Source organism: Ochlerotatus camptorhynchus, unplaced genomic scaffold, assembly GCF_037179485.1.
Source record: "Ochlerotatus camptorhynchus isolate MF236.1 unplaced genomic scaffold, CSIRO-AGI_Acam_v1.1 ptg000507l, whole genome shotgun sequence".
Taxonomy (NCBI): domain Eukaryota; kingdom Metazoa; phylum Arthropoda; class Insecta; order Diptera; family Culicidae; genus Ochlerotatus; species Ochlerotatus camptorhynchus.
In genome coordinates, this window is record NW_027040991.1 from 66,019 (window position 1) to 83,778 (window position 17,760).

The 17,760-nt window shown below is 40.0% G+C and overlaps 1 protein-coding gene across 1 annotated transcript in view; it reads left to right on the forward strand.

Moving 5' to 3' along the window:
* Window positions 1-2,205: 2,205 nt before the first annotated feature.
* Syn2 (Syntrophin-like 2) overlaps window positions 2,206-17,760 on the forward strand; it is a 193,969-nt gene continuing 178,414 nt past the window's right edge. The window contains exon 1 of the mRNA XM_065235911.1: window positions 2,206-3,168. The gene's annotated coding sequence lies outside the window, so the exon portion shown is untranslated. The remainder of the gene's footprint in view (window positions 3,169-17,760) is intronic.

Below are 17,760 nucleotides of genomic sequence, written 5' to 3' on the forward strand. Positions count from 1 at the left end.
AGTAACTCGCGACATGTCGGTAGTGCGTTCCGTGACGATATATTTAAGGGAATTTTTTAAAAGAGTTACGTCTGTTTGTCTGTGGAACACATATTCCCCTACCATCAGAATGGTCGATCAGAATAACTCAAAAAGTGAGTCAAGTCTACTCAAAAGTGACTTGAATTTTCCGAGCTTTGAGCATGAGCATGATTGTAGTGACTTGAATTTGCTATAGAGGTTTCACTCAGTCATACTCATTATACTCCTCGACTAAGTAAAATGTTCATGGATTTTTCTCATATCTAAGAAGTTTTTTTTTTTGGTTTTCCACCACTTTTGCTCGGAAAATTCAACTTACTTTTGAGTAAATCCACTTTTGACGAAATTGAGACGACTCGAGTCAAAGTTGGTCTGATCGACCGTGTACTGCCATTGAGATCAGCTACTTTACACGTGTATTTATTGTTTATTGATAGTATCAAAATGCTGTTAGTGATATTCAACTTAAGGGGGTATTCCCAATCTTTTGCCTTTTTTCGGCCTGTTTTTCAATTAATTTTTTTTTTCAAGGAAAATGAATAGTAATGCGCCTAACTCTTTGGGATTCTTGTTTATTGAACATTAAAGTTTACAAATAATTTTTTTCGACATAAAAAAAGACATTATTGACGTCACAAAATGGCGACAAACAGACCCCTGTTCGCCGCAAACGCCTGGACGGGCGAAGACTTTTCTCTGGAACGGCTTCATCTGAAACAGATTTCGTGATGAAATAATAATCTGCATAAGATTCTCTGGAGCTTCTCCCGTTGGCAGCAAAAAATCTTGCAAATTAACAAAATGGCGGCCATATGAAAAAACAGGCGATTTTTAGCCCGCTTTTTTGCAACTTTAAGGTGCTTCAAACAATGTTAAATGTTAATATTTTTGGCTGAAAGTGGGAGAAGCTCCAAAGAATTTAATAAGGAACAAAATGCGCTAAGATTCAAGTCAATATCTCTTATAGTTTCTGAGAAAAATCTTCGCCCGATAAAAAAAATGTGGTTTCGAGAAAAACGCGTTTAAAGTTTTGACTTTAGTTAAAACCATTTGGCGGTTCTTACCATTAGTCAGCTATGCCTGGACACCGAATTCGCTGATCGGAAAACGGCTTGGGGGGATGAAAGTATATAGTCTAAAGTACAAAAAAACGTGAAAAAAAAAATTTGATTTTTTGAAAAAAAAAGATCGGGAATACCCCCTTAATGGTAGCATACAGCAATGTAAAAGACTAGCTCAACACAAGTTATGCTATGTCCATTGTTTGCAGATAATACACATTAAACATGAAGTAGTAAATCCAATATATGAAATTACCAAATACAGGAGTCCCCCGAATAGCGCGGAGGGAGGCACCGTCCACCCACCGCAATTTCTGGGATGTTCTTCCATCTTCTTTGTTGTATGTGATTAGGGTTAACCATAAACTGCCATCTTGGATTCGACAGTCCACCGCAGTAACGGCTCAATCGAACAATTGCATTTACCATGCTATACCACTTCCTCCGCATCTGTCTGGATAACTACTATACCACCTCTCACGATCTTATGATAGAACCGTCGTCGTCTTTCCTACCCTCATAGAATATGTCAAGCTATGCCTCAGTTCCATAAAGTCTATGCAGCAGACAGCTCAGCTGTCATGCTTCCAGGGTGGGTTGCTCCGTTTCTCCCGCGCTCGCACAATCTATGCTCTCTGTTTTGATACAAATGCCAAGGCAAGCACCACCACCGCCTGCTAATGTGGTGCTGATGTTGACAATGCTCCACGACGCCGTCGTCGTTTGCGGAGCGAATGAGTCACGCGAGCATAGCTCACGTTGAGTGGATGGGAGTCAACCAGCTGTCAGAACGGCTCGCAAAACGTAAACACTTCAAAAGCACTACACTGGATCTGTGCTGTTGCTCTGCTGGCCGCGTGCTCGGAGAGGTTGCGACTGGGTCGGTGGGAGAGCTGGTCGTGGCTCGGATTGTGCTCACGGCAGCTAGCAGCTCGCTGGTTTCAGCTGGGCTGCATAGGAACGAACGGGACGAGACCGATATCGGCGTGACTTTTCGTAGCACACGGCAGGCAAGCAGGCGGTTCGTGGTGACTGCACAGTGCTCTCTCTGCTCATTGGTTTTGCGTGCGTTTCGCTGAACGGTCGCTGGAACGCTTCGGGAAATTACTGGGCAACCCATAGTGTTCTCTTCCATTATAGAGTAGCTATTAGCTGTGTTGTGTATACAGTTTTTTCATTGTAGGGATCGTTTGATTCTGAATGGGACTTTAGAACAATTTTTCGAGGTTACTGATGTAAGACGAATTGCAAGGAAAGACGTATCTTCCAACTGGCGTCCGGTAGCAGAAAAGAAGATTTATAGGCGTACGTCAAGTGGCGGTGGGTCTAATTTTCAGTGTAGAGAGAATCGGTTGCGATAAGCAGGTCGCAATTGGGCAACATCACAAAAGTGGTTTACTGGGAAAAATCGATTAGCAGTGAGGCGTATTCTGGTGATTTGCAGCTGGTGAGTGTATGGCTTTCGGGGCAGCGGTGGGAGTTTAATTGGGATCCGTTCCCGTTACATTGTGAGGAACATTGTGTATAGTGTCGCATTCTTACTGGAATCGTGAAGAAAGGGTGATTATTCTCAATAGTGAAAAATAATCGTGATCGTAAAAACAACACACCTCCTTGGGGTGCGGTGCGGTGCATGCATGTGTGCGCTAAAATCAGAAAGAGAAATTGTTATGAAGCAAGTGTGAGCCCTGGTGAGAACCCAATTCAAAGTAGGCGCTGTGCAATTGATCAATTGGCATTAAATGGCTGCAGTTTTTTTCGTGGGGTAATCAAAGTGGCTCGCCTTGGAAGTTCACTGGTTACTTAGGTTCGAGCCCGACGAACGCGCGAGCGGAGAGGGATGCTGAATGCTGCGGTAAAACTAACCAGTCATCGTTTATTCGCTGATAGTTTGGATCGTAGCACGCAGTGCTGTTCTCAATAGTAATAAGAAAAAAAATAAATAAACACAAAGTGAACCAATCGAAAACGGAAGGCTGTAGCTGCATTTAAAACTAGTCTGCAGCAAAACGAACGACCACAGTACGTACAAGCATTGACCTGGCGAAGACGGAAGGCAGATTCTCAGCAGCTGTGCCCTTTCAAGGTAGGTCATGCTTCTTCATTCTATCCCCTCACGACGACCGACGACGACGACGACGACGACGACGACGACGTGCAACGTGATTGCGTTGTTTAGTCTTCAAGCTCCCCTCAACTTTTAACTTCTGCCTGCGGGCGCATATCATATGTTGACACCTCCCTTGAAAATAGCTACAAGTACACGCGACACTGCGTCGTCGTTTGGCATCACCTTTGCTTGCTTAAAGAATGTGCAGAAGGAAGCAAGCTTCCTTTTTGGGAAGAACTGGGTCAACTCTTTGCACTGTGGGAGCGGTGTTTTGAAACGACAATGATGATGATGGTATGGGAGATGTGCATTTTGGATTAATCACCTGTGGTGCTGATCAGATGCACGGGTTTAATAGTGTTTCAAATTAAATAATCAGTGCTTTATTCTAAATGTTGAAATTGAATTAAACTTCAATAAGCTGTCCGGGGGCTTATTGCTAACCGGGGTGAAATGGGTCATTAGGGGTTGCGATCTTTGTTGTCACGTAGAAACTTTTCGGTGATTGATATCAAGAGAAATCTTGGTTGGTTGGTTGGTTTTCTTTATTAAGGAGATTTTCAGCCAGACGCTGGTTCATTTCCGCGAGAAATCTTGATAGCATTTCATCATGACACTCCAATGATTGCTTTGACGAGTTTCTCATAACAAAAAAAAAATAGCCGTCGTCGTCGTCGTCGCTACCGGGTACGACAACTCAATTATAGATGTTGATGTGATATGAGAGGCTCGATGGCCTTAGAGCGGCAGCTTTTGCTTTCTAAGCAGAACTTTATGAGTTTATTCTCAATACATCACTTTATTTGTTAATATGAATACATGGTAATAGCAATAAGCCATAAAAGGCTAGAACAAGAGTTAGTGCTTATGTCCCAACCGTCAGAAGAAAATGGAGCATCATTTAACCTTTCTAGCTTTGATGCTTCCAACAACCAATATAATTATCAAAATCGGAACGTACGGTACGAGATGTCCACGTTTCATCCATTTATTGGATCCTGAAGTATCGTGTTTAAATCTGCGATTTAAACAGGCCCGATGTTTTCTGAATCATCTTGCCCCTTAAATGCTGCACAGTAGGCCTGGCCGTTTTGATATGTGTGACGCATCTTTGATGTGAAACATATATCAAATAGACAAGGGAAATTATGAAGGTATATCCATAATTTTCCAGGATGCTTTCAAGAACTGGCTGTGTTGGTGTTAGAATAGATTAGATTAATATGAATACATGGTAATAGCAACAACTGGATCACAAGTGGTGTGTTGTAATATAAGGAGCTCGTTCGCCTAGTGGTAAACGTTTTTGTTAACTGAGCAGAAAACCGTTGGTTCCATTCCAAGCTCCTGTACGTCAATGTATCGTTAGGACATCAATCCCAGCACACCACAAATCGTATAAGAATGTTCGTTTTAAATCGTATAAATATCCAAATGAAGTTGAAGTTGCATAAGATGCAATTCCAAATTAGATGAAATTGTTTAAGATGAAAAATTATAAGTCAATTATAATCCTCTTTGCGAAATTATAAAATTTTATTATATTATTATAATTTCGTCACGTTCCAATAATTTATTTTTTTAATAAAACTACCAAAATGAACAGTTTTTTAACACTCCAAAAGTCCAACATATATCAATTATATATACATATACATTGTATGGAGGAAAACTTGAGCTATGTGTAGGTAGCTGACATCCACCATCACGAACAGTGAGCTTGTGACAAGGAAGGCCATTTAGGAAAAAAAATTATGCAATTAAACAATTGGTTGACTCTGATACCTCCTGGAATGCGATAGGCATAACTGCAGTAGTGTAGAGTGAATTGATGACACCCTTTACGAGTAGTTTGTAGGTCACCTCTCCAAAAGAGTAAAAATATGATTAACTAGTTGAATACCTAGTTTGGAAAAATGTGTTGCGTTAATACGCTAAATCACTTCTCACCACTCGTTCAGTCACTTAGCACTCACTTACTTCTCACTCGTCTCCTTCTCACGCCCTGCACCATTTGACAAATTCGTGTCAAATTCTGCGATACCTAGTACACACGTTGTTAACGTTTGATTTACTGTAAATGAACACGATTTTTATTTTTTTATTTAGTAGTTCGTTATTCGTAGAAAATACCGTATGCGTGATAATGTTTGCACCATCGTACAAATAAGGTTCCCGTTTCACCTGTGCAAACAATGCCTTGGTTTTCTTTGCATGCACGTAACCTATAGCTCATACCGTAGTAGGCTGTGTATAAAAGAAAATGATTTACTTAGTTTGACAGTTGCACCATGCGCAAATGTCGTAAAAAGACATTACAATCGCCGTGGGAGTGTCCCGGTGGACCGTCAAAAGGGTTTAAGACCGAGAAAAGAAAGGACCACTATCCGCGAAGGTGGCCACAGGTCGTCCGAGGTTTATCGCTGCTATCAAAAGGAAGATTTGGGTGAATCCAGTGCGTTCAATAAGGAAAATGGCGGAAGATCGTAAAGGAAGATTGCGGGGCGAAGTCGAGGGCACTGAAAAAAACTCACATGAGTACCAACCGCATCCGGTAGCTACGAGTCGAACGATGCAAGAAAATCTTGAACTTTCTTAAGCGAAAAAATCCGGTAATCCTGTTCACCGACGAGAGCATGTTTACCTTCGATCCCGTATCAAATTCCAGAACCGACCGGTATATTAGTTCTCTTCCGGTAAAAGACGTGGCTGACGAGCACAAGAACGTGTATCTGACCAAGCATCCTGCTAGCGTTATGGTGTTTGGATTGGTGGCTTCCGATGGCAAAAAAATTGACCCGGTGTTCATTCCAGAAGCCAGAAGGTCAACACGGAGGTCTACATCGGGATTTTAAGTAAGTATGTTCTTCCGTGGATCAAAGAACAGTACGGTCCGAAGCCAAATGTTGTATTTCAACAAGATGGGGCTCCGTGCCACACCTCGAACCGCACTCAGAAGTGGTTGCAGGAACATCGTCCGTTCTGGGCGAAAGATATGTGGCCGCCATCCAGCCCCGATCATAATCCGCTGGATTACTCAATATGGTGCGTCATGAAGGCCAAAGCCTGTTCTAAACGCCACCCGAGTACAGCAAGCCTCAGACAAACATTGACCCGTACCTGGAGATAAATGGATCCACACTACATTATTAGAACCTGCCGTGCATTCCGGAAGCGTGTGGAGGCCGTAATTGCAGCAAGTGGAATCTCGATCGATGATTAACATAGTTTAAGACTCTGAGAAACATCTCCCCTTTGAATAAATAAAAAAAAACTCGAAAACGAAATTTTTGAGATTTTTTTTTTAATTTTGACATTTCTTAATGGTGCAAACATTATCACGCATACACCTCATGTCTCAATTCTTTTATGTCATCTTATGTCAGGCACATCAAAACCATATTTAGCCAGTTATGCCATTTTCATATTTTTCCAGTTATGCTATTTCATACATAAATTTAGTATTAATAAGATATTTGCTCCTGCTCGGGTTGACGATACTTGAGTTCTTGGTGGAAAATTATTTCATTTTCAGAAGAAATTTATATAAACAAACTAAAGGAAGATTTATCAAAAATTTTAGAGGCCTTGAGCAACGTTCACAAGGACATCAAATTTACTCACGAAGAAGAGAGAGAGACAGCAAACTCCCCTTCTTAGATCTTCTCATCATCAGGGAAACGTCTTCGTTATATTTAGAAATCTATAGGAAACCAACAAATACAAAGCACTTCAAACCATTCCCATCAACACAAAATGGCCGTTTTTCACCACATGGTTCACAGGATGCAAACTTTTCCTCTTAGCGATACAGGCAAATCAAAGAAGATAGCTCACATTTTTGAAATCGCTAGACTTAATGGGTATCAAGAAAAAAACAATTCAAGCAGTAATCGATAAAAGATCAAGGGATCATTTAAGGCGTACTTCGTAAAACTCTTACACCAGTAACTGAGGGTTTAAAACGGGAAGCGGTGAATTTCGACAAAAACATTACCAAACCTTTGATTTTGATGTTTAGAAGTTTTGGCCCAGATTTAGTATTCAGCAGCAGGACAAATCAGCTGGAGTCACTGTTAGGATCAACAAAAGATTCGATAAATGTCTTAGGGAAAGCCGGAGTCTACAAAATCTCTTGTACAGATTGCAATAAAATCTACATTGGTCAGACTACTTTGGAAACAAGGTTTAAGGAACACATCGCAGAGATAAAAAAGACTTACAAAGAGATGGATAAAGGACTTCATTATGAATTTAAATCCAAGGTTGCAGAACATATCTGTACAAAGGGGCACAATTTGACAAAGGATAAAATTAATATCCTGCGGAGTTTATCTTCGCCTTGGAAACTAGACGTAGCAAAAAGTTTAGAAATATTTAAACATAAACCATCAACATTGCTTAATAGAGATCAAGGAAACGGATACTCGAGACTCTTTAGCATCCCAAGTAGCACCTGTAACATCTTTTTATAATAGTGAAAAAGTAACATGTTACACAATTATTACATGAAGGTAACCATGAAACATATCCAGTTACATATCAAGTCAACAAGAAGTTACGTCATGACCTTCTAAGTAACAGGACTCATTAATGTCACACAATGGTCATTGGGAGCTTCATAGTCAGGTTGTCACGAGATAAAATGCGACTTATCTGGCCTCAATGATGACACAGTGTAACCTTTCTGTGTCGATCTAATGTTATCAATTGGTTGAACTGTAACTGCGTTGCCACACAATAGTGACCGAAAGGTTACGAATATCTTGATTAGTGCAGAAAAGATGTTACGCTGAAACATTATTTTTATGATGAATATGTAACTTGGCATCTATTGCATGCCGCATTACAGTTACATTTTCGTTTCAGCGTGACCCTAATAGTCGCATGTGTCCTGATGCTTACACATATACTATCTCTATGATCTGGAAAAATGAAAGCTACGCTTCAGCTCTTAAATGTTTCATCAATCGCAATTTAATTGTTTGTTCCTTTTTTACTATCCAAATGGTGATTTTAATTTTTGGTGGAAAAATTTTACTATCATTAATGGTGATGCTATTGTGAATCCTGAGCCTTAAGGACAAATTAATAGAATCGAGTTTTTGTTCTTATCACAAGTAATTTTTCATATCATGAAACTTTTTGTTAGAAATGGGGGGAGGCAGCTCATCGATTCTTCCGGTTCGCCTCCTAGCATCGTGCTATAAGGTACCAGGCGATAACCAGGGTAGTTGATCGATAGCTCGATGACGTCATTTCGTTGGCGTCTGCAATGGGAAATTCTCATAGCAGGCGTTGACGATGGGACGTTGTCGAGTTGTTGAATAGCAACTATCGTGGTAACTCACCGATTACCTGTCGATCTGCCAAATTTGGAAAGACGTCTGCATTGAATTGTCAATAGAACAGGTTTAGGTTTAGGGTGGGCGTTGGCCAGATTTGGATTTTTCAGATATCAGGCATAACATTTGATAACGGCACAAAGGCATTTGTAAACAAACTTTCTAAGGCCCTTTACACGCGAGCCAAGGTACGCCCACGCAAACCAATACCACTTTCGGAAAGGTTATATTTGCCCCTATCCGATGATGTTGTTGGTTTGCATGGGTGTACTTTGGTTCGCGTGTAAAGGGTCTTAGAAGGTTTGTTTACAGATGCTTTTGTGCCGTTATCAAATGTTATGCCTGATATAATCCTAAATAGGACCTAGATTATTTAATACACTAGTAACCTCAACTTCTGTCACAATGTTTCATTGTGTCTAATCAACACTCAATGGGTAAAATATCAAATTTGCGGTAAATTTGAAAAAAAAGGTAACTTGGAGTGTAGAGCGCACTGCCCACTGGACGATTCTGAAGCCTGACCAATATATATAGATACATTCATACCATTGGCATTTTGTATTTGAGATAAGACAGAGACAGGATGCGGAGGGCCCGCTTAGGGGGAGCGTAACCCATGTTATGGCTTCCATTTATTAAATAGTTCAGATAGGCTGGAAATGATAGGTTCATGGTGAGAAAATGTACCACATGGTGCCCGTTCACTGATCAAAATTAGATTCAAATCGTCAGGCCCTGGAATAAGGGGATTGAGGATGATTTGTCAAGTTTCATTTTGCATTTGCATATAATTGTAAGTTTAGGTTTGCTTTTGTAATTGTAAGATAGATAGTTTGCCTCAATTGTAACATTGAGTTGTATAAACTTGACGAATCATACCTCTAAAATAGTAGTAGTTACAGTGCCGCATTATCTAACAACCACTGCCTGCAACTAATGTTGGAGGGGTCGGCAGGGCTGATTACGGATCAAAACTAACATAACTCTAACACTGAAATGATCCCGAAACTAACGCTCATCCATTGCACTTTGAGTCATAAAGTAGTTTTATTTATTTTCCTACTAATCTATCTACACACTTAGTTTTTTCTACCGAGCTCGGCTGTGCGGGTCTCGGCGGGAAGGGGGTTTCGCTGAGATCTCGGCGGGAGTGACATTTGATTGCCGAGTCTCGGATAATGCCTTTTCTAATAATCTGCCTACGTTTCTTTTATTTGTTATCTACTTCATCCCTTTTTTATTTGTCTGCTCTTCTTTCCTCTTCTCTTCTTTTGTTTTGTTTGTTTACATATAACTAATACTAATACCTCCTTGTTTTCTCTCTAATTTGTCTACTATGTCCCACCATCACGATGAGAGATGAGCTACCGTACATGGTACACGCTCATATACACTTAGGTCTTTTTTTACACGGGGGATACGGTCCGTGTAAAAAAAAACCGTGTAAAAAAAAACCTACGAGATTTTGATTTTTCGCATGCTTAAATGTTTTAAAAAAATCGGATTTTGATGACATTTGTAATTAAAGCATGATATGGTCCATATAGACATATTTTAAAAATTTCTGTATTTACACCAAAAATTGTGATTTTTTTTAAGTATGCCATTCAATTACAAATAGCTTGAAACGGATAACGTGATTGGAATCAAGTCGATAGGTTGTATCGTTGTCGAGAAATCGTTAAAAACGTACCGTGTAAATCGTGAAAAACCGTGTAAAAAAACCGTGTAAAAAAAAAACCGCGTAAAAAAAAAAACCGTGTAAAAAAAGACTTCAGTGTACACTCCCAAAATAGTATGCCGCAAGTAAGTATATCACAGAGGCAACTAAAGATCCAGAAACGAAAACCGATAACGCTGAAGATAATGAGCTTTGGTGATTTATATGACTAAATAGTATTATTTATTTATACTAGCCTAAACACAACGTGAGGTGACCCAAATCCAAACGATCACTAACCAAAATAATAGACTTATCTTTTTTCAGCAGCACTACACCAGCCAGCAAAGTTCAATCCATCGTTGCTTATGCCTTTGTTGTCGTTTGGAACCAGTTTTGCAAGGTAGGCGACGATTGTGCGTATTTCTCGCGTAACTTTTGAAAAGAGCCTATTTATAGCCTGAACAATACGTAAAGAGCAAATTGAAACATTGAACGTCGCGTGAAAGTGGAACTTAATGAAGGCCTAAGTACTTTTTCGTAGTTTTTAGTTTTCGGATTTGAAAGATCGTCGGTTACAGTGGCCTGCTTACTGAGCAAAAAAACGCGGTCCCAGGTCCTAACATATCAAAGAGATTTATGGTAAAATCGCTTGTGTATCGTGTATTTTGTGAAACTCGTTGTTGTCGTTGGTTCCGGGTTTGAATGAATACAAAAATTTGAGCAACGGTATTATGTGATATGAGGGGCTCGGTGGCCTTAGAGCAACCGTTTTTGCTTACTGAGCAGAACATCATGAGTCTAATCTCAGGCCCATCCACATTCAAGATTCGTCAATCGTTAATATGACTACATGGTAATAACAGCAACTCGGTGATTAAAAAGGTGCTCGTCTGTCTAGTGGCAAACGTTTTTGCTTACTGAGCAGAAGACCGTGGGTTTAGTCCCAAGCTCCTTCGCGTTATATGATCGTTAGGACATCAATTCAGCTTATTGTTTACCAAAACGAACCCTGCTGCAAACCCAACCTTCTTATCCAACATCCCAGTGATTCCTCGTGGAAGTGCAGAGGTGTTCTCGGCTTCCATCAAAGCGAGTGTCATGTCAACACAATCCTTCCCATTCCTTTCTTGACCTGTGTTCGGGCGCGGCCGGCGCTGGTATTGCCTAATTTAAGATCACCAGTTTTTACACATTGAGGATGATTGCTAGTCCCAAGCATCGTCTATTGGTTCTCTGTGTAATTACAGCTGATCTGGCAATAACAGAGTAGCAACCGTGGGCGGTCAATCAAGCTCAAGCTCAAGCTCAAGCTCATGAAACTTTTTGTTAGAAATGTAACTCTTAAACCGAGTGTACACAGAAGATTTTTCGAATCATATATGACCAGAAATTTGATAATAACTCAATTAAAGTATTTGATGGCGCATTTATTATATAAATATGAAACTCCCAACTTCACCGTAAATATGAAGCTGCATATTTTTTTCTGATACGTGTTTTCGTTAAAAATATTTCTTATGATTAATTATAATTTTATCACCGCTTAAAAATGTTTATCCCATAAAGGTAGTCTGTAAAGCAATATTCATTGCTGAAAATAAACTAAAGTTAATCAACGTTACAAGTAAACTTAGGTACCTGGTTAGGTAAATTGTAACATGGCAGTCGATACCTGCTGATTTATAGTACCTATTGATTAGTATAAAGGGTGATACGGTCAAAATTTGGTCAATATCAACTTGACGTATTTCTTTCAATTTTGCATTTAAAAAACCTGAACACCCCTCATTTTGAAGGTGTGTGTGTGTAGAATGTTGCTCCTATTTTGATTTTGGAATTCACTCTTCAGTTGTCAAAATGCCGTCCGAGCAAGAAGAGCAGCGTATCAAAATTTTGCTCGCGCATCGCGAAAATCCGAGCTACACGCACGCAAAGTTGGCAAAATCGCTAAAAGTTGCCAAATCAACCGTTACAAATGTAATTAAAGTGTTTGGGGAACGTTTGTCGACAGCCAGGAAGTCTGGATCGGGGGGAAATCGAAAACCGGAAGCCGCTGAGACGACAAAGAGAGTTGCCGGTAGTTTCAAGCGAAACCCTAACCTCTCTCTCCGAGATGCCGCAAATAAGCTGGGTGTATCGTCTACAACCGTGCATCGAGCCAAAAAACGAGCCGGACTATCGACTTACAAGAAGGTAGTGACTCCAAATCGCGATGATAAACAAAATACGACGGCCAAAGCGCGATCCCGGAGGCTGTACACGACGATGCTGACGAAGTTTGACTGCGTGGTAATGGACGACGAAACCTACGTCAAAGCCGACTACAAGCAGCTTCCGGGACAGGAGTTTTATACGGCAAAAGGAAGGGGAAAGGTAGCAAATGTTTTCAAGCACATGAAACTGTCAAAAAGACATATCTGGTTTGGCAAGCCATCTGTACCTGTGGCTTGAAAAGCAGCATTTTCATAGCTTCCGGGACTGTCAACCAAGAAATTTACGTGAAAGAGTGTTTGAATAAACGTCTGCTGCCTTTCCTGAAGAAACACGGTTGTTCCGTACTGTTTTGGCCGGATTTGGCATCTTGCCATTACGGTAAAAAGGCCATGGAGTGGTACGCCGCCAACAACGTGCAGGTGGTTCCCAAGGACAAGAACCCTCCCAACACGCCAGAGCTCCGCCCAATTGAGAAATACTGGGCTATTGTCAAGCGGAACCTAAAGAAGACCAAAAAAACTGCTAAGGGCGAGCAGCAGTTCAAGGCAAACTGGCTTTCTGCGGCGAAGAAGGTGGACAAGGTGGCTGTACAAAATCTGATGGCAGGGGTCAAGCGTAAGGCCCGGCAATTCGGATTTGGAAAAGCTGAAGCCTAACTGAATATTTTTCCTGAATTTTATACTAATTGAACTTGAAAAAGAAATTTAATTTGATTTTTTAAATAAACGATTTCACCGATTTACACGCGTTTTCCCTTGACCAAATTTTGACCGTATCACCCTTTATAACTCGTAGATAAGAAATGGATTCTTCAGTGGTGTTGACTTGGCACTGATGAAGTCTGCAAGTAGAAAGTAATTATAACGGAATTAAAAGAAAATAAACCAACTCACCACTACCCCATGTTAATCGCTAGTGTTCTCTAATGTATACACTCGTCTCCTCCCGAACATGTAGATGAGTTGAAGATGCTAATTTCAAATAACAGACTGTAGTGGTAATTTTTATACGATAGATGGAGTAGATGAAAGCATAGAGTTGATAGTTCCGTTAGAGTACGGCAGTGTGAAGATTGCATATAGATATTAGAATAGAGAGCTTAGGACAACTTTTTAAGGAAGGTACAAATGTAAATCGTTGACTTCACGTAGAAGTAATACTAAAACATACAGTCAAATGTAGATGAGGAAAAATCATCATTGAAAAAAATTGTGTACGAAGAATAACCTCAACAATCTAGATAAGTAAGAAGGAAAGCAAGTATAACCTCACCTCAACATCAAAGGTTGAACACGCCAAAATCCGGACGTGAAAATCTTGTTGAAGTTTCAAAAATCCGCCCCATACCTGATCGGATCTCGGATTTTCTACGTTAAACCGTAAGAAAATACTGAAAACAGAGTTACGTTATAGTTTTTTTCACGCTTAGACATTCTGGGACACCCTATAACAAGATTAATGTGATGCAAATACAACATTTTATAACATTTTATTATTCAGAAAGCTTTAAACTTCAATTCAATAATATAACTTGCGTCAAAACATGGTGGTTTCTATTTTAAAAATGTGTGAATTGAACTAGCTAAGGCCGAAACGGGAAAACCTACCCTTTTTGAAAAGCCTCGGTTATTTTTGTTGTTGCACAAAACTGTTATTGAATTTTACATTCCGCGGTTGACAGTAATAATTCAATGTAGAGGTATAGCAAAATATGTTACTGAGATGCATATTTTCAATGATGGTCATGATGATGATGACAGTGGTCTATCACCCATTGTAGCACAGCTCTGTTTGTCTTGATCAAGCTTAATAACCTCTGATTGTCCTCAATATGTCGCTGTGTGAAGGGCCAAAAACGGATTGGGTTTGCCAAGTTGCCTATACGCATCTACGGGACAGTAAAGAATCTTCTCTTCCAGTAACATGATTGCACAATTGATCAAAAAGACGAGCCACCAAACAGGAAGATATTCCAATGAGTGGGGAGAAGAGCCCGCCTTTTATCCACGAAAAGTTATCAATAGAGAGTTGACATTCTCACTCTCCCCGTCAAAATCCCTATAGTCGGGTGCCATGATGGTCCCTCCCAATCCCAGCATTGTTTATAAAAATATATATTTGCTTAATATAACCTTGAAATTTCAGTGTTACATCCACTTGATATTGTGAGCTGAGGAAACATAGAGCTGCATCTTATTATATGTAAAATAATTATTATTTTCATTGAAGAATATCAACTTTTGTAATTTATATTCATTATTTCATATTTGATGTTTTGATATATTTCATTTCTCCACTACATATATTTTCATTATATTAATAAATACTGGGTTGGGAGGGAGCATCAGGGTATCATTTCAACTGGGACTGGACGATGGAGTGGTATGACAACCGGAGTCTAGGAGGGAATAAACAACGCTATCATTTTCTTTATCCTACCGATTCGATTGTGGTGGTGTGAATTCTACTTCAACAGTTTCAGTGAGATTGACACGCCCTTCTTTACAAACCATCCTGTAGGAAGCTTAGTATCGTTGGAAGGAGATTCTTAAATTCCCGTGGATTTCGTGTAAGTGTCTCTGCTTACGGGTCCGCACCTCCGTTTTTGGCCCTTCATACAGCGATATTGTGAATTCAGATCGGTAGCTCAAATTGATCTTGCTATTAAGTGGAGCTGCATACAAGACAAGATCTTTGAAGGGATGGTGGCTACCTTACATACATATATGAGCAATAATAAAAATTAAAACTTTAAAACGATCTCACCAACTTTCGCTGTTTCTTCACCCTTCTGTCCAATTTTCGTGCCTATGTGTGAACTCGTTGTCCTTCTCCGCATCACTGCTAGTCGCTACTAGTCTCCCGAAAGTATCCCATGTTATTTCTGATGTGTTCTAGGCAGTGCTGAAAAATATCACTACATGTATCAGTGTCACTTCACATTGTTAGAATATCAATGTCACTTCACATTGTTAGAATATAAAGAAAAAAAAATATCAATATCATTCGCTTATATGTCAGTGCGCAAAGTACATTGACATCCTAAAGGGACCACTCATATTCAAAGTTCTGCCGCAAATTTGTCTTATATACGCCAGCTAAACAGTGCAACGATTGCACACAAAATTTGATTTATTGAGATAAAAGTAAGATTTTTAACTTTTGCTAAGTGATTTTCATATGGATTGCAAAAACGATCCTTCAATGATTTGTGAATGAACTCATTCGACTAAAAATTAGTAGATTTTAGAATTTGAATCCTGGCTTAGCAGATTTATTGAAGCTTCAAACGAACATTAATTCTCTCATTCCGATTTTTGTTATTCTTCAGGGATCAGGATGTAAACATCCTTGTCTTGATACAGGTTTGCTGTATGTTTCTTCGGAATGCCGGTCTGACAACTAGCTTTGCCATAGTTTTCAAGTGCAGTTTTTTTTTTTTGTGAATGTGTTTCGTATTTACGATATTATGAAATAGCATGTGCATCTGAATGTCGTAAACAATTATCATCCCAGAAGTGCTCTTTCTCATGACTAAATCGCTAGCCCCTGTGGCACGTGAAGTGCAATATTGACGTTTTTTCGAGAAACTCAATCACTATGTGTACTTCTCTTTTGAGCGACGATGATGCGTGCCATCAGTCGCGGAGCTGCAGCAATTCAGCTATGTCAAGTACACCTCTCAACCTGGATGGGGCATTTCGGACGAACGGTGTTCCGTGCACAAGAAGCACACATAGGTTGATAGGAAGGTAGGTAGGGCAGGATGGAATAAAACGCACCGCACCGCTAAAATGGCACATGCTTTGTCATAGCGTTCCAATTGTTAATCCGGGAATTTAACAAGCAGAATTGCTAGTTCAGTACTTGAACTAGCATTCGGGCACTGAAAACCTCACAATTTGTAATAGAAAAGCAACGAAAATCCGCACGGGGCCATTTTAACCCCCAGGGGTGCATTATGGACTGTTATCCCCTACTTGCCATATCAACGACATTGACGGTCGGCGCTGATAAAGAATTAGTGAGAGTGAAGAAACATTGAATGGGATGGACGAGCGATAAAAAAGCAGCTGATTTTTTATTCTCACTTTCAGCCATCAGCCACCGCTTGCTTCGTACCAACAACATCGAACGAGCGAGAAGGTGAAAAGAGGGATGCTGATCAACTGCTGCTAGGCTAGGTAGGTAGCCAGGGTAAACGCTCCTATAGTTGTGGGTGCTCCTATAGCTACGGTACTGGAATTAATGATGCTGTTCGATATAAGTGGTGTAAATAAAGGTGCATAAATGACGTAGCATTTTAGGGTGACCCGCCATGTAGAAAATGATGTTTGATGAAGATAATCTTCGGACCCCCTCCCCCTTGTAGCGTATTTGTCTACATGGCTGGTCATCCTAAGATACTACACACTAGGAAAAAGTCATGTCAATTTCGGTTCTCTTAGACCGACACATGTAAGCGGCCCTTTTGACATAAGAATCAGTTGAAAGAAACGAGAAAATCAATTCAATCAAACGTTCTCTTCGTTGAGTTGCTTATGTTTCGGTTTGAGAAGACTTTGTTTTACATGAAATGTTTGTTTACGTTTCATAATTTACGTCCAATATGGATTACGTCTCGTATAAAAGCAGTTATTTCTAAGTGTGTACGTCAATTATGCATCTTCCCTAACATGCATTTTTAATCGTTCAATTATTCTCTTATAACACAATTAAACATCGTTAAGTTGGTCAAAATTTTATAATAAAGGAATATGCATAAATGACGTAGCATTTTAGGGTGACCGGCCAAGTATAAAAATACGCTTCAAAGGAAAGGGGGTCCAAGATTGGTGCTTCATCAAACGGTACCAAACGCTTAACGTATTTTTCTACGTGGCTGGAAACCCTAAAATTTTACGTTATTTATGCATCTTCTCTAAATAGATTTCCTTAAAACGGTGTGTGTGTGTGTGTGTGTGTGTGTGTGTGTGTGTGTGTGTGTGTGTGTGCGTGTGTGTGTGTGTGTGTGTGTGTGTGTGTGTGTGTGTGTGTGTGTGTGTGTGTGTGTGTGTGTGTGTGTGTGTGTGTGTGTGTGTGTGTGTGTGTGTGTGTGTGTGTGTGTGTGTGTGTGTGTGTGTGTGTGTGTGTGTGTGTGTGTGTGTGTGTGTATTTCCCTCCCTGAACTCTCTCTACAATGTCGTATTTATGGTGATTGTAGACAGTTTTAGTCCGGGAGTTAGAAGGTGATAGCTCTACTGCAGATCCAGCAACCCATTTCAGAATGTCTGGAGAGTCACGCCCATTCCGAGGTTACTTTCACTTACAATAAGCCCCGCATGTATGTATTACCTCTATCAA